Below are 22,653 nucleotides of genomic sequence, written 5' to 3'. Positions count from 1 at the left end.
TGGTGGCACAGGAGACATGCAAATACCAATTGTCTAAGGTTAATATTGGACATAAGACCTGTGCCTTCCCCTCACAGGTACCTGTAGCCCCAGAACCGAGGGGATGGCATGCCTATTTTCTGTGAGGAAGACCAGATTTGGGACGTGATGTAATCAGAGGGCAGACTTCCTGCAGCAGAAAATTTGTCCTAAAGCCTACCTACCTTCTGTGTCTACATGTCACTACCTACAAACTGTTTGTAGAATTCACCTCCGTAACATCTCTAAAATGCACCCCTTTTAAACAAATGAAGCCACCAAACTCTTCATTCACTCCCTTGTTATCTCTCGCCATGACTATTGCAACTCCCTTCTCATTGGCCTGCCTCTCCATAGGCTATCCCCTCTTCAGTCTATCATGAATTCTGCTGCCAGACTTATCCACCTTACCAACCGCTCAGTGTCTGCCAACCTTCTTCAATCCCTACATTGGCCCCCAATCACCCAGCAAATTAAATTAAAAATACTAACCACAACATGTAAAGCCATTCACAACTCTGCCCCGAGCTACATCACCAATCTTGTCTCCAAATATCGCCCAAATTGTCCTCTCCACTCTTCTCAGGACCTCCTACTCCTCTCCCATCCTCTGGAACTCACTACCTACACCGGTGTGGCTATCCCCTACTCTTGCTACCTTCAGGCGATCACTGAAAACTCATCTCTTCACGAAAGCCTATCACATCTCCAACTAATCTTCTACCACTTCCATCAGCTCATTCCCCACAGTTATAACCTTTTATCCACCTGTCCCACCCTATTAGATTGTAAGCTCTTCTGAGCAGGGTCCTCTTAATCCTCTTGTATTTTATTGTATTATAACTGTATTGTCTCCTTTTTATATTGTAAAACACTGCGTAAACTGTTGGCGCTATTTAAATCCTGTATAATAATAATACTGTGTTTAGCACCTAATGCCTACCTACATGCTACACATACATGCTGCCTACCAACCTTCTCTTTCTGCCCGCTGCCTACCTACCTGCTACATCTACATGCTGCCAACTAACCACCTTCTTCTACCTGCTGCCTATCTATCTGTCACGCCTGCAATCTGGCTACATACCTCCCACTCCTTACTGCTGCTATTGTTGACTTTTGTTATGTTGTTTTACCATTGCTGCTGTGGTTGATCACTGACTTGAAAAAAACATGAAGCCAGTGAAGTCTGAAAAGTGTGGCTTATGCCGCGTACACACGATCGAATTGTCCGGCGGACTTGGACTTTATAACGAACGGACTTGGCCACACACGAACACTCCGAAAGTCCGGCGATTTCTAACGCGAAGATGAACAGCACGTACGACGGGACTAGAAAAAGGAAGTTCAATAGCCAGTAGCCAATAGCTTCCTTCTCGTACTTGCTTCAGAGCATGTGTCATTCTTAGTCCCCTGGACTAGCACACTGACAACCCCATAAATAGACATGGGCCATTCCAGCAGGGGAGTCAGGTGGAGGATGGAGAAGCAGTGATAAGGAGAGGCTATTGGTGGTGTTTGAGGGACTCCTTACTGGGGGAGGGGGGGTATTCTACCTCGGACCGGGTGCTCAGGAAAGCTGGCCTGGAAGCATCCTAACACAGGAGGCAGTGGAAGGATTTATGCTGGAGAGACAGTGAGTAGTAGCAGGGACAGAGAAGGGAAGAGACTGCCACCAGTAGCAGGTCTCTCTTGATTACCGCATAGTGCCAAGTCTCCAACTAACAGTGCCCTGGGAGGTCTCCATGTGTGCCAGTCGGGCAGGACTGGGGCAGAATGTCAGTCAGGAGGACGATCAGCCAGGTGTTTGTGGTGGCAGCCAGGTGGGCTATCATTTTCTGCAAGCAGAGCTGGGATCAGCCACAGCTAAGAAGGAGGAATGTCATGTTGTTCACTCACACTGCACTACTTTGTTATGGGACTGAGAACTCCTGCCTATATAGGGCCTCTGCTGAATTAGCAATATTCTGCTAGCTCCTACACGAGTGAGCAGCGGGTGCTGTGCTGTGCATTGCAAACCAGGAAGAGGACTTTTTGCAAATAGGGAGGAAGCTGTCCTAATTCTATAGCTAGTTTTGTCTTGGGGCTCAATAACCAGCATAGGCTAGAGCCAGGTTAGGCATCCAATGCTCACTTCTGTTAGTTAGAAGTTCGTTGCATGTCAGATTATAAACTATTAGGGAGGAGCTAAAGAGCAGAGCAGATAGGCTGACTCTGAATTCCAGTGCCACACCACAGTTCCTGCCTGTGAGAAGCTCTGTTTTAGGCTGGTTGGACAACAGTTGGAGGATCCCCCCATGACACCTGATCTTGTCTTAAAGTGATTTGTAAAGGCAAAGGGTTTTTATCTTTATGCATTCTATGCATTAAGAAAAAAACCTTATATGTGCAGCAGCCCTCATAATACTTACCTGTGCCCATCTCTATCCAGCGATGTTGCAGGAGAAACTCGGCCATCCGGGACTCTCCCTCCTGATTGGCTGAGACACAGAAGCAGGACCATTGGCTCCCGCTGCTGTCAATCAAAGTCAGTTAGCCAATCAGGAAGCAACTGGACTTTGCTGCAATATTCATCTGAAGCCACCTGTAATAATAACTATATATACCCAGGTATACAGTGCCTTGAAAAAGTATTCACACCCCTTGAAATTCTCCACATTGTGTCATGTTACAACCAAAAACGTAAATGTATTTTATTGGGATTTTATGTGATAGACCAACACAAAGTGGCACATAATTTTAAAGTGGAAGGAAAATGATAAATTGTTTTCAACATTTTTTACAAATAAATATCTGAAAAGTGTGACGTACATTTGTATTCAGCCCCCTTTACCCTGATACCCCTAACTAAAATCTAGTGGAACCAATTGCCTTCAGAAGTCATCTAATTAGTAAATAGAGTCCACCTGTGTATAATTTAATCTCAATATAAATATAGCTGTTCTGTGAAGCCCTCAGAGGTTTTTTAGAGAATCTTAGTAAACAAACAGCATCATAAAGGCCAAGGAACACACCAGGCAGGTCAGGGATAACGTTGTGGAGACGTTTAAATAAGGTTTCCCCAGGGTACAAGATAGAGTTTTTTTTCTTGTCCGCCAAACAGATTTTTTCCCTCCAACCTTCATCTTCTTTCAGCTGTCGGGAGGCCTTGTTTGGGGCAGTTCAGGACCTGCTGCAGCACGGGGGGAATAGTACCTGTACCGACGCCAGAAAGGTTTCAGGGTTTCTACTCCAATCTGTTTTTAGTTCCAAAGAAGGAAAGTGTCCATCCGGTCCTGGACCTCAAGGCCCTAAACAGCTTTGTGAAAGTACAAAGGTTCAAGATGGAATCAGTTTGCTCAGTGATCGCTGCACTCCATCAGGGGAATTTTCTGGCATCCCTGGACATCAAGGACGCCTACTTGCATGTCCCCATATGCATCAAGCATCAGAGGTTTCTGCGATTTGCAGTCGGGGACAAGCACTACCAATTTGTAGCTCTCCCTTTTGGCCTGGTGTCGGCACCGAGGGTCTTCACCAAGGTGCTAGCCCCAATTTTGGCTTTGCTAAGGCAATGAGGCATCACAATCCTGGGTTACCTGGTCGACCTCCTGAGGGCAGCTTCCACCTCAGAATTAATGGAGGATGTGGCAATCACCATGCAAACTCTTTGGAAGTTTGGTTGGGTACTGAACCTACAGAAGTGTCAGGGCTGGCTTAGCCCTTCCTTCTCTCATGTCTCTCCACAGTTACCCATCTGTTCCTGATGCTGCTCGTCTGACCTGCCTACTTAAGCTGTCCAGCTACCTTCATCTCTGCCTTCGCCTTGGTCACATCACAAGAAACCATCTTCTGCGTTCCTGTTTAAAGACTGGCTTGCTGAGATCCATTCTGGCTCCTTATCCTGCTTGCTGTTCCTCTGCTTAGGTCCCTGACTTCTGGTCTGGCTGATTACTCGATTTTGTTACTGAACTTTGGCCTGGCTGACTACTTGATCCGGTTACTGGACTCTGGCTATGCTTTGACTACACTTACTCTATTTACCTTTTTATTTTTTATTTATAAACAAGTGTGATTTATTTGTAGTTCTGTCTGGTTCATGGTTTCTGACAGTAGGCGAAGGCCATGAATTCAGAAGATATAGTCAATCCACTTGTTGGTAATATTTTTTCCAGATTGGATGAGCAAGATCACCGCATGGATCAGTTTGCCATAGCGTTACAAACGCTCCTGAGTCGCACGGCTCACCTGGAATCCCCCACTGTGGCTGCTCTGGTACAATCTGTATCAGGCCGTCCCTGCTGCTGTGCCAATCTCTGTGCAGACACCCACCTTGAGTCTTACCTCTATAAGAGGTATGTCTGGTTCCGCTCCGCTTCCCTAGCTATTTGGGGGCGATCCAGTTCAATGCAGAGGGTTTCTGGACCAGGTTGAGATTTACTTTGAGATGCTGTCCCAGGCGTTTCCCACAGACAGAAGCAAAGTAGGTTTTGTGATAGCTTTCCTTTCTGAGAGAGCCTTGGCCTGGGCAAACCCTCTATGGGAGAAGCAAAAACCTGTTGTTTTGAGTTACCTTGAGTTTGTGGCCTCCTTTAAAAGGGTATTTGACGTTCCCGCACCCCCGCTTCTTCTGTCAAGTGCCTCATGTCCATCAGAGTATGAGAACTGTTGCCAACTACGCCATTGAATTCCGTACTCTGGCAGCAGAGGTTGCTTGGAACAATGAGGCCTTCGTGGCTGCTTTTTCTCATGGTCTCTCGGATTCCATCAAGGATGAGATAGCAGCCCGATATATACCCACTAAGCTTGATCTCGTTTGCCATCCTCATTGACTCCAGACTCAGAGAAAGGCTTTCTTTGAAAGAGCGCTTGCGGAAGCCTCATATACGTTTGCCTCTTAGCTTTGCAGTCCCACCTGTGCCTCCCTCACCTCCCATGTCTCCTGGTACCGAGTCGGTCAGTGAAAATTAACCCATGTACTTGGGCTTCATGTGTCTCTCTGCGGATGAGAGAGCCTTTAGGAGGAGGGAGAGATTGTGCCTTTATTGTTACCAGGCAGGTCACTTTTTGAAGTCTTGTCCTACCTGTCCAGGGAATGCTCGAACCTTGATGCCCCTTCATGGACAGACCTTAGGTGGCGTTGTTTTGTCCCCAGTTATCCAGAAGGATAAGCCCCTGGTTTCGGTCACCCTTTCTTGGGCTGAGTCGTCCATTGAGATACAGGCTCTAATCGACTCTGGGGCTGCAGGCCTGTTCATTGATGCTGCCTTTGTATCGCAGCACTCAATTCAGTTGCAGCTGAGTGACACTCCACTTGCCATTGAGGCTCTTGACGGGAGACCTCTACAGCCTGCCCATGTGACTCATGAAACGGTTCCTTTGTCCATGGCCGTAGGGGCTCTTCACCATGAGATAATCCAATAAAAAGTTATTTCCTCACCCAGGTTTCCACTGGTTATTGGTTATTCTTGGTTACAGAGGCACAACCCCTCTTTTGATTGGCTCTGTGCTGATGTTCTCTCCTGGTCACCACAATGCAGTGAGACATGCTTCCTGAATGTATCCAAGGTCCTGTGCAACTCTTCACCTCTGCCGGAGGAGTACCGCGATTTTAGCAATGTCTTTGACAAAGGTCAAGCCGGTAGTTTGCCTCCACCCCAGTCTTATGATTAAGCAATTGACCTTCAGCCTGGTGCCATACCCCCTCGTGGCCGGGTTTGCCCTTTGTCGGTCTTGGAGGATAAGGCCATGGAGGAGTATGTTGCAGATTCACTCTCAAGGTTTCATCTGCAAATCCTCATCTCCTACTGGTGCTGGTTTCTTCTTTGTGAAGAAGAGCGGTGAACTGAGACCTGGTATTGATTATAGGGGTCTCAATCAAGAATGCCTCCCCCGATTCCGTTGATTACAGAGTTATTTGACCACCTCAAGGGAGCAACGGTTTTAACAAAGCTTGATTTGAGAGGGGCAGACAATCTTGTGCGGATTAAGGAGGGCGATGAGTGGAAAACTGCGTTTAATACCAGAACAGGCCATTATGAGTACCTGGTAATGCCTTTTGGCCTTTGTAACGCCCCAGCAGTTTTGCAGGCATTTATTAACGATGTCCTCCGAGATTTGTTGCATTTATGTGTGGTGATTTATCTCAATAATATCCTCATATTTTCCAAGTCCCTGGAGAGCCACCACACAGATGTCTGTCGTGTGCTTCAGAAACTAAGAGAAAACAATCTCTATTGTAAACTGGAGAACTGCGAGTTCCATCGTGAACAGGTTACATTCCTGGGCTATGCCATTTCCACTGCTGGTTTTTTGATGGACCCAGAGAAACTTTCGGCAGTCCTACAGTGGCCTCGACCCATGGGTTTACGTCCTCTGGAGCATTTCCTGGGCTTTGCAAACTACTATCGGAAGTTTATTTGTAACTTCTCGTCTCTGGTCAAGCCCCTGACTGATATGACCAGAAAGGATGGTAACCCACAGAGTTGGTCTCCGGAATTCATTAAGGCCTTTGAGACTCTCAAGGCTGCCTTTGTTTCTGCTCCTGTGTTGGCACATCTTGATCCTACGTTGCCTTTTATCCTAGAAGTTGATGCTTCTGAGACTGGAGTTGGCGCCCTTTTGTCTCAACGTCCTAACTCTGAGAGCGCTATGCATCCGTGTGGCTACTTTTCCAAGAAATTGTCACCTGCTGAGCGCAATTACGAGATTGGTGACAGAGAGTTGTTGGCGAAAGAATGGAGACATCTCCTTGAAGGTACCACTGTGCCAGTTCTCATTCTTACTTACCATAAGAATCTCACATTCTTGCCTGAGGCTAAGTGCCTAGCTCCCAGAAGGGCACGATGGGTTCTTTTCTTGTTGAGTTTTAATTACATTGTCTCATTCTTACCCAGTACTAAGAATGTAAGGGCTGATGCCTTGTCACAACAATTTTCCTCCACTTCCAAGTTGGAGTCGGTTCCGGTTCCTGTGATTCCTCCTGATCGTATCTTGGCTACGGTTCGCACCAATCTTACTTCTCCTTTGGGTGACAATATTCTTGCTGCTCAGGTCCATGCTCCTCCTGAGAAACCTTGTGACCGCTGCTTTGTCCCAGAGAGTCTTCATACTGCCGTGCTCCAGACTTACCATTCTCCCAAGGTAACTGGCCATCCTGGGAAGAATCAACTCATTTGGGCCATTTCCCAACAATTCTGGTGGCCTAGTCTACGGGCTGATGTAAGTGCCTTTGTAGCTGCCTGTCCCGTGTGTGCTCAGAGTAAGACTCCACAACACCTTCCAGTGGGCCTCCTACAACCCATACGCAATGGAGAGAGGCCCTGGACCCACCTGTCTATGGGTTTCATTGTGGAGTTGCCCAACTCCCAAGGCAACACTGTTATCCTTATGGTGGTTGACCGGTTCTCAAAGATGTGTCATTGTATTCCACATAAGTTGCCTACTTCTAAGGAACTGGCTGCCATTTTTGCTCGGGAGATCTTTCGCTTACATGGGCTACCCAAGGTGATTGTCTCGGACAGGGGCAGTCAGTTTGTCTCCTGGTTCTGGCGAGCCTTTTGTGCACAGTTGGGAATTCAGCTTGCTTTCTCTTCTACGTATCACCCGCAGTCTAATGGGGCCAAAGAGCGAGCCAATCAGTCCTTAGAGCAATGACAACTGGTCAGACCTATTACCATGGGCACAGTTTGCTCATAACAGTGCCTTGAATTCTGCCTCCGGATCGTCTCCATTTATGGCGAATTATGGTTTCCAACCTTCCATGCTGTCTGACTCATATTCCTGCGTTAGAGGAGCATCTCCGTGGTCTTCGTTCCACTTGGGTACAAGTCCAGGGAGCTTTGCGTCATGCTAATGATAGGTACAGACTTCATGCTGACTGCAGACGCCTGCATGCGCCTTCCTACCAGGTTGGGGACAGGGTCTGGCTGTCATCTCGCAACCTCCGACTTCGTGTTCCCTCACCGAAGTTTGCACCTCGGTTTATTGGGCCTTTCCATATCATTCGCAGGATTAACCCAGTGGCTTACACATTGGACCCTCCTCCTAGTATGCACATCTCAAATGTGTTTCACGTCTCCTTATTGAAACCGTTGGTATGCAACCGATTTATCACCTCAGTGCCACGTCCTCACCCTATACAGGTTGAGAACATGAGGAGTACAGGAGGAGAACATGAGGAGTACAGGAGGAGAACATGAGGAGTATGAGCTACAACCCATTGTTGACTCCCGTAGGTTCCGTGGGCGCATACAGTACATGGTACATTGGAAGGGGTAAGGTCTGGGGGAACGCTCCTGGGTTTTATCCTCGGACGTACATGCCCCTGCCCTCCTCTGCGATTTCCATAGACATTTTCCCCTCAAGCCTGGTGGCCCTCCGAGGGAGAGGGGTCATTGAGGAGGGGGTACTGTCAGGGCTGGCTTAGCCCTTCCTTCTCTTGGCTGGCTGCTCAGCTGTCTGCTAATTGCCAGCTCTCATGTCTCTCCACAGTTACCCAGCTGTTCCTGATCCTGCTCATCTGATCTGCCTACTTAAGCTTTCCAGCTCACTTCATCTCTGCCTTCGCCTTGGTCACATCACAAGAAACCATCTCCTGCATTCCTGTGTGATTTAATTGTACTTCTGTCTCGGTCTGGTTCATGGTTTCTGACAAGAAGTCGGTGTTGGTGCCAACTCAACACCTGGAGTACCTGGGCTTGCTTCTGGACTCCTCAGAGGTGAGAGACTCGGTGAAGTTGTTGGTGTCCCACAGGTGGTCGTCGCTGCGTTTTTGCATGCGAGTCCTGGGTCTCATGGTAGCCACTTTCAAGGCGGTACCGTATGCTCAATTCCACACTTGAGTCTTGCAAAAGGAGATCCTGTCCAAATGGGACAAATCTCCGTTGTCCCAGAATTGTCAATTTCGGGTGAGCAAGCTACTCAGGAATTCCCTGCTCTGGTGGCTGTGGTCACCAGCCCTTCGGTCCGGGAAGTAGTTCCTTCCTCCTTGTTGGATAGTGATCACAACGGATGTCAGCCTGACCGGTTGGGGAGGGAGTTTGGGGCGTACAGTCAGCCCAGGGTCGGTGGACCCAGGAAGAATCCCGCCTGCCGATCAATGTGCTGGAACTTCAGGCAATCAGGCGGTGCCTCTTCACATGGTCACAGAGGCTGCAGGGGTGTCCGGTCAGGATCCAGTCGGACAACGCCACGGCGGTGGCGTATGTCAACCATCAAGGAGGAACAAGGAGCTTGGCTGCAGCACGAGAGGTCGCTCACATCCTTCGGTGGGCAGAGTGACACGTACCGGCCCTGTCGGCCATATACATACCGGGAATATAAAAAACTGTCAGGCGGACTAAGTCATCAGATGCTGGACCAAGGAGAATGGTCATTGCATCTGGAGGTGTTCAGGCTTCTTTGCCTGTGGTGGAGCACACCAGATATGGATCTCCTGGCTTCTCGACTCAATCGGAAGGTACAGAGGTTTGTGGCCAGGTCAAAAGATCCCTGGGCGGATGCGGCAGACGCGTTGGAGGCTCCATGGGGGGCATTATTGGCTGATTTCTGTCTTCCCCCCACTCAAACTTCTACCACGTCTGCTTCGCAGAGTGTAAGCCGAGAGGATTCCGGTAATTCTGATTGCCCCAGATTGGCATCGACGCCTGTGGTACACCGACATAGTACGAATGGTGGTGGATGTTCCTTGGTGACCGCGGATGCTAGAGGACCTTCTGTCGCAAGGTCCAATACTTCATCCTGCTTTACCGTCACTGGCTTTAGGTGCTAAAGGACCGAGGTCTGTCGGATTCGGTAATATCCACTATGTTGAGGGCACAGAAGTCATCTTCTTGGAAGATTTATCATAATACATGGAAGGCCTACATTTCCATGTGTGAGGAGGGGTGGCGTCCATGTACATATTCAGTTTCCAGGATCCTGCTGTTTTTGGCAGCGAGGAGTGGATCAGAAACTTGCATTAAGCGCCATTAAGGGGCAGATATCAGCTTTGGCCTTCTTTTTTCACTGTCCCTTGGTGAATCATTCATTGGTGAGTACGTTTGTTCAGGGGGTTCGAAATGTGACCCCTCCGGTTTCAACACCGTTACCTCCGTGGGATTTGAATCTGATGCTCTCGGTGCTTCAGAAACCGCCATTTAAAAACATCAGGGAGATTCCCTTCTCAGAAAGTAGTCTTTCTAGTGGATATTACATCTGCCAGGAAGGTTTATGAGTTGACGGCCTTGTCTTGCAAGGCTCCCTACTTGATTCTCCACAAGGATAAGGCGGTGCTGCGTCTGCAGCCTTCGTTTCTTCCAAAGGTTGTTTCGGCCTTTCATCTAAATGAGGACATTATGCTTCTGCCCTTATGTCCTCGGCCGTCACGCCCCAAAGAGGTGGCTTTGCATTCCTTGGACGTGGTCCGGGCTCTGCAGGCATATCTGTCTGCTACGGGTCCTTTTCAGAGGTCAGAGCTGTTTGTATCAGTGGCTGGTCCGAAGAACGGACTGGCGGTCTCATCGGCCACCATCTCGGTGGATCAGACAGATTGTAGTTCAGGCTTATGCCATAAGTTGACAGACGTCTTCCTTTCCTGTCACAGCGCATTCTACCAGGGCAATTGGTGCCTCTTGGGCTTTCCAACATCAAGCGTCTGTTTCTCACGTGTGTTTTTTAAGCGGCGACCTGGTCGTCCATTCACACTTTCACTAAATTTTACAAGGTTGATGTGAACACATCTTCAGATGCTTGGTTCGCCCACAAGGTTTTGCAGGCGGCTGTTTAAGGTTACAACTCCTCCGTTGAGGAGCTTTGTTTGTTATGGGTGGAATTGTTGTTTTCTGTTCCCACCCCTCTTTTATTTGACACTGCTTGGGGACGTCCTTAAGGCCAAGAGGAGCTGCTGTGTCCGCAAATGAAAGATAGTGAAAAGTGAGTGAGATAGTGATAGTGAGTTTTGTACTCACCATAAAATCCTTTTCTCTGAAATTCATTGACGGATATAGCACCCACCCCTCCTATTTCTGTTTGTACTGCTTTTGATGAACTGAGCTGCTGGATGCAGTGTGAGGAGTTATAGCCAGTAGGACCGCCCCCTGGGCGGTACTGTGCAAGTGTTGCTGTTTTTAACACTTTCTGCCTAGTCCTCTCCTAAAGGGGCAATATAACCCTAAGGTCAAGAAGAGCTTCTGTGTCCGTCAATGAACTTCAGAGAAAAGGATTTTACGGCGAGTACAAAAATCCTATTTTTGGACCCGAAAGCAAAACCCTATTTGTGGCAGAAAACTAACACTGCACATCACCCTGAACACACCATCACCACCGTGAAACATGGTGGTGGAAACATGTTATGGGGATGCTTTTTTTCAGCAGGGACATGGAAGCTGGTCAGAGTTGACGGGAAGATGGATGGAGCCAAATACAGGGCAATCTTTAGCCCCATGCACACTATCAGTTTTTCTACTGAGTTTTTTCTTTCGGGTTTAGTGCAAGGGCCTGCCTGATTGCATACAAATTGAAACTCCTAAGGTTTGACCTCATATTATATGGTTTTGGTTAATCCGAGGCGGAGGTTCATCTTCTAGCAGGACAACGACACACTCTAAATAACGAAAAGGATTTTTTTATAAAGTAAATGCTGTAAACTAGTAGTAGAGTAAGTAGTTAGAGTAGTAGTAGTAGTAGAAGTAGAGTAAGTAGTGAGAAATTAACATTCTGCAGTCTCACAACCAAGATCAGCCCCCCTTCATGCACCTTCACACCTCAGATCACTGTCCACCCTACAAATCTGTCCCACCACTGTACCCCTGTTCATCTACCCCACCACTGTAACCCTCTGCTCATCTGCCCCACCAATGTACCACCCAGTTCTTCTGTCCCACCACTGTACCACCCTGCTCTTCTGTCCCGCCACTGTAACTCATTGCTCATCTGCCCCACCAATGTTCCCCCTTTCTCATCTGCCCCATCACTGTACTTCCCTGCACATCTGCTCCACCACCGTACCCCCATGCTATTCTGTCTCACAGCTGAGCCATCTTCTCATGTGTCCTAACACTGAACTTAGCTGCTCATCTGCCCCACTACTGTAACCCCCTTTCTCATCTGCCCCACCACTGTATCTTCTGCACATTTGTCCCACCACTTTACCCCCTGCTTTTCTGCCCCACCGCTCTAAACCCCTGCTCTTGTGTTCTACCGATGTACCTCCCTGCTCATCTGTCCCACCAATGTACGGCCTTTCTCCTCTACCCAACACTGAACCCCCCTGTTCATCTTTCCCACCACTATAACACACTTCTCGACAGGCACAACACTGAAACCCCCTGCTCATCTGTCCCACCACTGTAACCCGCTGCTCATCTGCCCCATCTCTGTACCCCTTGCTTTTCTGTCCCACCACTGAACCCCCTTCTCATCCCTCCCACCACTGTACCTCCTGCACATCTGCCCCACCACTGTACCCCCTTGCTCTTCTGTCCCATCACTGTAACCCCCCTACACATCTGCTCCACTGCCGTATCCCCATGCTCTTCTGTCTCACTACAGAATCACCTTCTCATCTGTCCCAACACTGAACCCATCTGCTCATCTGCCCCACCACTCTAACCCGCTTTCTCATCTGCCCCACCAATGTACCTCCTGCACATCTGTCTCACCTCTGTACCCCCCTGCTCTTCTGCCCAACCTCTGTTCCCCCTAATCTCCTGCCCCACCACTAACATCCTGCTTATCTGTACCACCAATACACCCGATTTCACATCTGCTCTACCCACCTGCTTTTCTGTACCACCACTGAACCCCCTTCTCATCTTCCCAAATAATAAACCCCCCAGCTCATCTGGCCCAACATTGAACCCCCAGCTCATCTGGCCCAACATTGAATCCCCCTCCTCATTTGGCCCATCACTGAACCCCCCTGCTCATCTGGCCCAACACTGATCCCCCCTGCTCATCTGGCCCAACACTAAACCCCCCTGCTTATCTGGCCCAAAACTGATCCCCCTGCTCATCTGTCCCACCACTGTAACCCCCTGCTCTTCTGTCCCACTGCTTAATCTCATTCTCATCTCTTCCATACCTCCTTGCACATCTGCCCCACTGCTGTACCCTCCTGCTCATCTGTCCCACCTCTGAACCCCTCCTGCTCATTTTCCCCACCGTTGTACCCTCCTGCTTATCTGCTCCACTGCTGTACCCTCTTCTCATCTATGATATTTGTGATATGCAGAGTGGTGAAAGGAAGCAGAGATTAGACACATCTACCTGTCCTGGCACACTCATCCTGCTCATCCAACTCTCGCATCCAGTCCATGTGTTTGTATGTGATGTCACATGCAAGCATCTGGAATGAATTCGCAATGATGAGCTCAGGTCAGGGTCATTTTCTGAAAGCAGTGGGCCTGTGTGCAGGATCATAAGTTGGGCCCCTGCAGCTGAGAAAAAGTGTGGTGCTCTGCACCACAGGAAACGTTGGTTTCGATTTTCATTATGCTGAATACTGGATCTGGCTTAAAGGGACACAGAGTACCGGGGTTCAGTAGTAAGTAACGCTAAAGTTCAGGAATAATTTCAACAAAGTTCCCGGAAGCTCAACAGTAATTCCACAAACTGTCACCTGATTGTGGTTTTCTCAATCACAGTGAAATCCCTTCTCTCTGAGATTGGTAGTGGCAACCAAGCGAGTCATCTTCCTCCAGATGGTGGACAGGGCTAGCAGGACTGTGATTGGCTTTAGCAGTGGCCAGTGACAGTCCTCCTACTGCACCCAATCTTTTCCCCATCACAAAAGCTGACAATCGTAGCTACAGCAAAGTTAGAGAACCAAATAATGTTTCCCATCTTTTACAATGTGTGGGGGCACAGTGCCCTCCCCCCAGTGCAAGTGCGATGTGGGGAATTCTGAAATTGGAATACATTAGTGTCTCATTGACACTTCCCTGCCCTGCTCTGCTTATGTGAAGGGAGTCTTTGCCCTTGGTTAAGGTTAAGGAAAGCTCCAGCTGGACTGGTCAGAAGGCTGCAGTGTGGTCCTGGGGCTTGGGATAAGATAAGAGTCCTAAATTTGGGGAAACAATCTCGGATAGTCCTGAATTGAAGTATATACGTGCACTAAGTAATAGTAACTGCTGCAGTATGGAGTAATTGGGTTTCCCTTGTTCTGATTTGCACTGCCAAATCTGAACTTTGTTTTCTTGATGGTCCCAGTGTTGCAGAGCTCCTTGCTGATGGCCTGGAGCTATTGGGAAGAGAGAGGCCTCTTGTATAACATTCTGACCTTCCTTAACTCTGCCTATTAAGGGATATAGCCCTAATAACAGATCTCGATTAACAACTTGCTGGAAGGGACAGTTACATGTAGACCCCTCCCCTGGTGTCCCCCATCCCCACCCCCCCATGGTGTGTCTCACATCTCCTGCTTTCTGTGTAGTGTAAAATAGATAAATTAAAGTGGATTTCCAATCAAATTCTAACTAAGGCCGGCCATACACAATAAAAACCATTAATGGGCAGACTAAATGTACTAAGTTGATTGATCAAATCAACTTGAGTACAACCAGCCTGACAGATTTGCTTCTGATTATCCCAAGGAGCTGCTATAGCCACTAGCAATAAACACTGTCCCCAGCAGGGACAGATTCCCGGCAGGGCGGTCGCATCGCTGGACCATGGAACAGGTGAGTGTTTATAAAAAGTCAGCACCTACACTTTTTTAGCTGCTGCCCTTTATAAACTTACAAGTGGAACTTTTAATTCGAACTAAGCCTAAATCTACTCCCACCCTCCCATTCTAAGACTATTCTATCTACCTTGTAAAAACCTATTCTAAAGCTGCTTCGGTCTGGTCACATGAGCTATTGTCTCTGCCTCTTCTCTACACTGATGCCAGGGATGGGGCTGGATCATGTGATCGAACTAGAGCAGCTCCAGAATAGGTAAGTATTGACATATTTTTTACAGCGTAGATAGAATACTCTTAGGGTGGGAGTAGGTTTAGTTAGAATTTGACTGTTATTACACTTTAGAGTATTTGCTGATAATGGCAGTGAAAGGGGTGGACCAACAGCCTGTTTTAGGTGATCTGTCCCTTTTAAAAGGTACTGATAGGCAACCCTGGAGAGGTGGAGATCCACCTGAACAGTGAAGAGATCAAAGATCACCAGGGTGCAGCATACAACATGTAACAAGGCCTTGTTATAAATTAGAGAAGGTCAATATGTAACACAGTAAGCAGAAGTCAGTAGTAAGTAATGCAAAGTTCGGAGGTCAGTAGCATCTAACTCAGAGTGCAGAGGTCAGTAATTTGTAATGCAGAGTTCAGGGGTCAGTAATAAGTAATGCAGAGTTCAATGGGCAGTGGTAACTAATGCAGAGTTCAATGGTCAGGAGTAAGTAAAAGGTCGATAGTAGGTAATTCACAGTACAGGGGTCAGTAGCAAGTAACACTGAGTACAGAGATCAGTAGTAAGTATGCAGAGGGCGTTCGTAAGTAATGCACGTTAAGGGTTCAGTAGAGGGCAGAGATCAGTAGTAAGGCAGAGGTCAGTATTATGTAACGCAGAGGTCGGTAGTAAATAAGGCAGATTGAAGAGATCAAGAACAAGTAGGGCAAAGGTCAGTTGTAAGGTAGAGTTCAGTAGTTTAAAATGCAGAGTTGAGAAGTCTGTGATATGTAATGCGGAGTGCAGGGTTCAGTAGTAAGTAATGCAGAGTTCAGAGCTAAGTAATAGGTAATGCAGTGTGCAGGGGTCAGGCGTAAGTAACGGAGTTTAGAGGTCAGTAGCATGTAATGCAGAGTTCAGAAGTCAATAGCAAGTAACAACAGGTTTAGGGGTCAGTAGTAGGTAACATTGACTTCGGAGGTCAGGAGAAAGTAAAGCAGAGTTCAAGTGTCAACAAAATTAACACAAATTTGATTTGTCAGTACCAAGTAATAGATTTCCGAGATCGGGAGTGAGTAATGCAGGGCTCTGGAGTAAGGAACGCAGAATTCAGATGTTAGTAGTACTTAACACAGGGGTCAGCAGTATGTAACACCGTGCAGAGATTAGGAATTATTAACACACATCCCAATATACCCTTCTTGTACAAACATCTACCCCACAGAGCTAAAATAGCCTTCTGTAACATTCACTTACCAGACCTCAGATGCAGCAGCAACCAGCAAAGTAGAGGAAGTCCTCCCATTCCTACCCTTGACCATGTCATATGACACATCAGAGCTGAAAAGGAACCTAACACTTCAGTTGGTTCTGCAAAGCCTATTGCCACTCTCATTTGAGGTCTAAGTGGCAGTGGACGTGCTCAAGAGCTGGCAGCCATCATGGCAGGGTCACGCATTGGCATGGTAGATCGCAATCGACCTGTTGCCTACTCTTCTCTAAGGCGTTCACCCCCCAACATAAAATAAACACACCCTCCAATCATTCAGTGGTAACTCTGATAACCGAATAGAGGCGCGGATGGAGCCAGCATAAATAAATTACTCTCCATATAAATAAACATAAGCATGTGCAGCTGTTGGAAAGTTCCTTCCGGCATTCTGAACGTTAATGGAAATTCATCTAGGCGTCTTTCATTAATCGGACTCTGTGCGATAACTGTCCCCCCTCCATGTTGAACACAGTATGCGACACGCCCGGCACAGGCACCTCATTACCTTCCCCGCTGCTCGCAGAGTTTGCCGCTTCTCGCTTAGGACACAACGAGGGACAACTTTGCCGAGAGATTGTGCGCTGGAGGCCAGCTGGCGTCATGAACTGGGGGGGCTATCTGCAATCCCGAGCATGGGGAATTGATAATACTGTAATTATAGAGTTTCACCCGAAAATCCCTCCCCGGGTAATTGACGCAGAAGACATTACCCAGAATCCTCCGGCAGCTGCTAGTTAAGGGACAGCTCCAACAGGCGAGATAAGTCAGGCGAGGGAAAAATTCGACACTTATTTGATTTTAATCTCACCACTTTGCAAGCATTTAAATTGCCTTAATCAGGTGGCGGTTCTCCGTCTGCGCTAATCTCTTATCAAATTTGAAACCAGATTTTTTTTTCTTTAAAATGTCAGTGTTGCTGGTGAATTGAAGTTTATTAATGGGCGTGAGCGTCTCTGCCGTGATGTGTTAATAGCGGGCACCTCAGCGCCGGCTGCGTACCAACGCTCTCTGCTTACTGCTGCCCGTAAAAGGAAGATTTAATTATTTTAAAGCTGAAAACAGGATAAAATGTTAAAGAGGAAACGCAATGTGCTCCGCCAATAATTAGACTGTAACCTTGATAAATGTAATTGAATTTTTTTCCTGATTAGCGGTAAGTATTGGTAATTGTGCGCAGGAAGGTCTGACCCGCCGCAAATGAGATATAGAACCAGATGGAAATAATCCATTCTATTTCCAAGCTGACAAATGTGGGATTCAGCACAACCATCCCGTGTGGTTTTTCTTGCTGGATCCTGATCCGCGGATATGCGGATGGAGTGTCCTGTTGACTCCAGTGGCGCATTAAATCCCACTGTGTAGAAGGAGCTCCACGTTCTATAAACAGACATAGGGGTTGCTTTTCTAAAACTGGAAAGTGCAATATCTGGTGCAGCTGTGCATGGTAGCCAATCAGCTTCTACTCCCTTATTCACATTGAATACGGCTTTCTTCATCTGAAGTCGCATGTCAGTGCGACTTCAGGTGTGACTTGGAAGACATCTGTGTGGCTTCATGCGCAGATGTCTATCCAAATCACACTGGAAATCACCAAAAGTAGCGCAGGGAATACGTTTTCAAATCAACGCAACACCGCAAAGACGTTATCGCACCGATTTGAATAGTGTCATTGCCGACAATAGCAGAACAAAACCAGAAGAATTTCCCAGCTCAACTCACAAACCAGTTTGCTTACCAACTGAATTAACCTGTTAAACAGTATGCGTTAAAAACAGAGGTTTAGTTAGCACACATTTGCAAACACATACAAAAGCTGCAGAGCGACTTCACTGCACCCCAGTATTATCTGCAGTCCTAATTCTTGTAAACTTATGAGAGTCTCCACAGTGGAAGCACATGCATTCTAATGGATAGATAGAGGGCAGGTGAGCGTGGAGGTAGCCCACCCCTCCTTAACCCCTTGCCGAACCGGCTAACGCAGATATTCATTGGCGTATGGCACGTACAGGCTTATTAACATACCTGTACTTTGCCCTTTAAGAAGTGGCATAGTGGGCACGCGCGCGCCTGCCGCAAGCTCCATGAGTGTGATCGTGGGTCCTGCAGACTTGATGTCCGTGGGGATAACCGCAATTGTCCCACAGAGAGGAAGAACGGGGAAATGCTGATGTAAACAAGCATTTCCCTATTCTTCCTAGTGACACTGACACTGATCACTGCTCCCTGTGATCGGAAGCGGTGATGGGTAGGGTTGCCACCTGTCCAGGATTCACTCGGACAGTTCGGGTTTGGAATCATGTGTCCGGGTTTCAAACTGCCTGAAACGCGGACACATTATTCAGACTGGACTATGGCTTCACAGCAGGGTTGCTGGCTGCAGTTGTCTAAGCCGAGAGTGTCTGTTACACTCTCTTTCACACTGCCCAAAGCCAGCACTAATGATTACCCCTCCCCCCCCACACACACACAGACATGAGAGGAGAGAGCGCTCGATCTGCACCTCTCTGTCCCGCCTCTACCCCACTTTGTATGCCCACACTCCAATCCCCAGCGCTGTGCCTCAAAAAGGAAAGTGGGGGATGGAAATTTGAAGTCCAGCCTCAGATACATCTGGATGAGAGGTGCTGACTGCCAAGGGGTGAGTGAGCTCACTATCCTTCTCGCTCCTGCCTCTGAGTGAGTACACTAATGTAAATCAGGGTTCTCAGAGCACCCTTTACATCAGAGTTCCCCTTTACACCAGAGGCCACAGTGTTCCCTCTTACATCAGAGTTGTCAGTGTTCCCCCCTTAGATCAGGGTTCTCAGAGCATCCCTTATGTTAGAGTCCCCAGAGTTCTTCCATACATACGAGACTGCAGAGTCTCCCCTTACATTGTAAGGGAACTATTCGAGTTCAGATGTAGAAGGGGAACTCTGTGGATTCTGATGTAAAAGGGGAACTCTGTGGATTCTGATGTAAAAGGGGAACTCTGTGGATTCTGATGTAAAAGGGGAACTCTGTGGATTCTGATGTAAAAGGGGAACTCTGTGGATTCTGATGTAAAAGGGGAACTCTGTGGATTCTGATGTAAAAGGGGAACTCTGTGGATTCTGATGTAAAAGGGGAACTCTGTGGATTCTGATGTAAAAGGGGAACTCTGTGGATTCTGATGTAAAAGGGGAACTCTGTGGATTCTGATGTAAAAGGGGAACTCTGTGGATTCTGATGTAAAAGGGGAACTCTGTGGATTCTGATGTAAAAGGGGAACTCTGTGGATTCTGATGTAAAAGGGGAACTCTGTGGATTCTGATGTAAAAGGGGAACTCTGTGGATTCTGATGTAAAAGGGGAACTCTGTGGATTCTGATGTAAAAGGGGAACTCTGTGGATTCTGATGTAAAAGGGGAACTCTGTGGATTCTGATGTAAAAGGGGAACTCTGTGGATTCTGATGTAAAAGGGGAACTCTGTGGATTCTGATGTAAAAGGGGAACTTGTGGATTCTGATGTAAAAGGGGAACTCTGTGGATTCTGATGTAAAAGGGGAACTCTGTGGATTCTGATGTAAAAGGGGAACTCTGTGGATTCTGATGTAAAAGGGGAACTTGTGGATTCTGATGTAAAAGGGGAACTTTGTGGACTCTGATGTGAAAGGGGAACAGTTGTGATTAACTTCATATGATTAGAAATGTTATTTAATTGCTAAATATATGTATAGTTTATATGTTTATACTATAAAAAAATAAAATAAAAAATGCTGTGTGCCGCTAATGTGTTCGGGTTTGACTTAAAGAAAAGGTGGCAACCCTAGTGATGGGTGTTGTGATACATGTAGCCCCTCCCCCCACAGTTAGAATCACTCCCTAGGACACAACCCCTGTAGCACCTCCTTCTGGTTAACCCCTTCACTGCCAGTCACATTTGCACAGTAATCAGTGCATTTTTAATCGCACTGATCGCTTTTTAAATGTGAATGGTCCCAAAATAGCGCCAAAAGTGTCCGATCTGCCTGCCATAATGTCTCAGTCACAATAAAAATCGTAGATTGCCGCCATTGCTAGTAAAAAAAAAAATTATTAATAAAAATGGCATAAAACTATTCCCTATTTTGTAGACGCTATAATTTTTGCGCAAACCAATTAATATACGCTTATTGTGATTTTTTTTTTTTTTACCAAAAATATGTAGAAGAATACGTATCGGCCTAAACTGAGGGAAAAAAAATATTTTATATATTTTTGGGGGTTATTTATTATAGCAAAAAGTAAAAAATTATGCATTTTTTTCAAAATTGTCGCTCTTTTTTTGTTTATAGCTCAAAAATTAAAAACCACAGAGGTGATCAAATACCATCAAAAGAAAGCTATATTTGTAGGGAAAAAAACACATCAATTTTGTTGGGGAGCCACGTCGCACGACCACGCAATTGTCAGTTAAAGCGACGCAGTGCCGAATCACAAAAAAGGCTCCGGTTTTTGGCCAGCCAAATGGTCTGGGGCTGAAGTGGTTAAAGGCACAGGGGTGCACTGGACACCCAGCACATAGCACAATGGCAGCAAAGGTGTGCAGTGTGTCCCCTCGCCAGTATACCATCATTAACAAGCACATGGAAGGGCAACACATGCAAAACAAAACCAGAGGAAATTCCCAGCTTAACTCACCAACCAGTCTGCTTACCAACTGAATTAGGCTGTCTAATGCCGCGTACACACGATCGAATTGTACAGTACAATTCGATCGTGTGTGGGCTCCAGCAGACTTTTTCATCGTAAAGTCCGGCGTAGTAGTTTTGACTCAAAATTTGTCCACCGGACTTGGCTTTCAGCGGACAATCCGTTCGTCAGTATGCTAGTTCGGCGGATTAAGAATGACGCATGCTCTGAAGCAAGTGCGGGAAAGAAGCTATTGGCTACTGGCTATTGAACTTCCTTTTTCTAGTCCCGTCGTACGTGCTGTACGTCATCGTGTTAGAAATCGCCGGTCTTACGGAGTGTCCATGTGTGGCCAAGTCCGTTCTTTATAAAGTCCGGGGGATTGTTTGTCGGACCAATTCCGCCGGACAATTCTATCGTGTGTACGCGGCATAACAGTATGCGGTAAAAACATGGGGTTTAGTATGCACACATTTCCAAACACATGCATAAGTTGCAGAGCCACTTCACGGCACTTGGTATTATCTGCAGTCCTAACTCTTGTACATTTTCTGACAATGGGTGCGACTTATGCGATTTGACTTGTCTAATTGTCGATCCGGTGTGAATGGGGGCTAACTTCAGCTTGTTCAATTTAAGCTTTGACAACAAGTGCTCGTTCACACTGAACGCAGGTTTGAAACTCGCATTTGAGTGCGAGTTCGGGAGCATTTTGAAAGACATCTGTGCAGGTTCATAGAAACCGGTGCGGCGCTATAAAGTTGGCATCGCACAGATTGGGACAGTGCAGTTGCTGGCAGTAAGCTGTGATTTGGCATGCGATTTGACATGTCAAATCGCATTGATGTGAATAGGGGGCTAAAACCTGGAAGCTAATTGGTTTCTAGACAGAGCTGCAGCAGATTTTGCAATCTCCAGTTTTAGTATATCAACCCCCATAATGCAGAAATTTTTAATTTTGGCATGAAATCCCAACTCTGGCATGATGGGAAGTCACCTGAAGCTACTATAGGGCAATTGCAACAAAGAGATATAAGAAGTCAGCAGGTGACCCCACATGTAACTGAAGAATCAGTTTTGGTTACACTAACTGACAGGTAAAACTGCTACAACTTACAGCAACCAATCAGCAAGCAGCTTTATTTCTCTTTTTAAAACGATGGGAGATCCAATTGGACTGGTTACTGCAGAACACAGCCCTTTAAACATGGACATCAGTGTACACAGGTCAGCGCAGTACATATATACAGATCACATGTACTGCTTGTCTGAGCGTTGTGAGGGGATCATTCAGACACAAACATATAGTGGGATAAATACAGACAGCTCTGGTGCCAGCCATGTCCATCTCTGCTGTATTAATATCTGCCCCTCTGGGGGAAAACGGATTAATGTGACACAACATGAGGAATAACGGCCCCCAGCAATATGAAGATACAAATCGCTGAAATCGGGAGGTGGCAGGAGAGCAATAGACACTCATTATATTAACCTATATATTATTCTAGAAGTTATGCTGAGATATCAGACCTGATTTACAAAAGCCAGTCAACCAGAGTGGGGAGAATTGGTATGGTACACTTTGTATCCAAAGGAGGGGATCCTTCAATTTATCCCTTCACTATAAGCCTCCCAATAATTGTGTTTTCATATTTTCTGCTCCCATAAAGTTCACTAAGGAATAACCAACCGAAAGAAATATGCAACTGTTTTTTTGATTAGTCCCGCACCATATTTTGTATTAATCATTTGTTAGAATTTGAATCATGTTTTGAGTGCTGTCAGGCTAATTATTACTTTAGAAGGTAGACATACACTATATTACCAAAAGTATTTGGGCGCCTGCCTTGGCACGCAGATGAACATTAATGCATCCTAGTCTTATGC

The sequence above is a fragment of the Lithobates pipiens genome, unplaced genomic scaffold, assembly GCF_037356315.1.
Source record: "Lithobates pipiens isolate NorthernLeopardFrog02 unplaced genomic scaffold, aLitPip1_a1.2 Scaffold_8, whole genome shotgun sequence".
NCBI lineage: Eukaryota > Metazoa > Chordata > Amphibia > Anura > Ranidae > Lithobates > Lithobates pipiens.
This window is presented reverse-complemented; position numbering follows the sequence as displayed.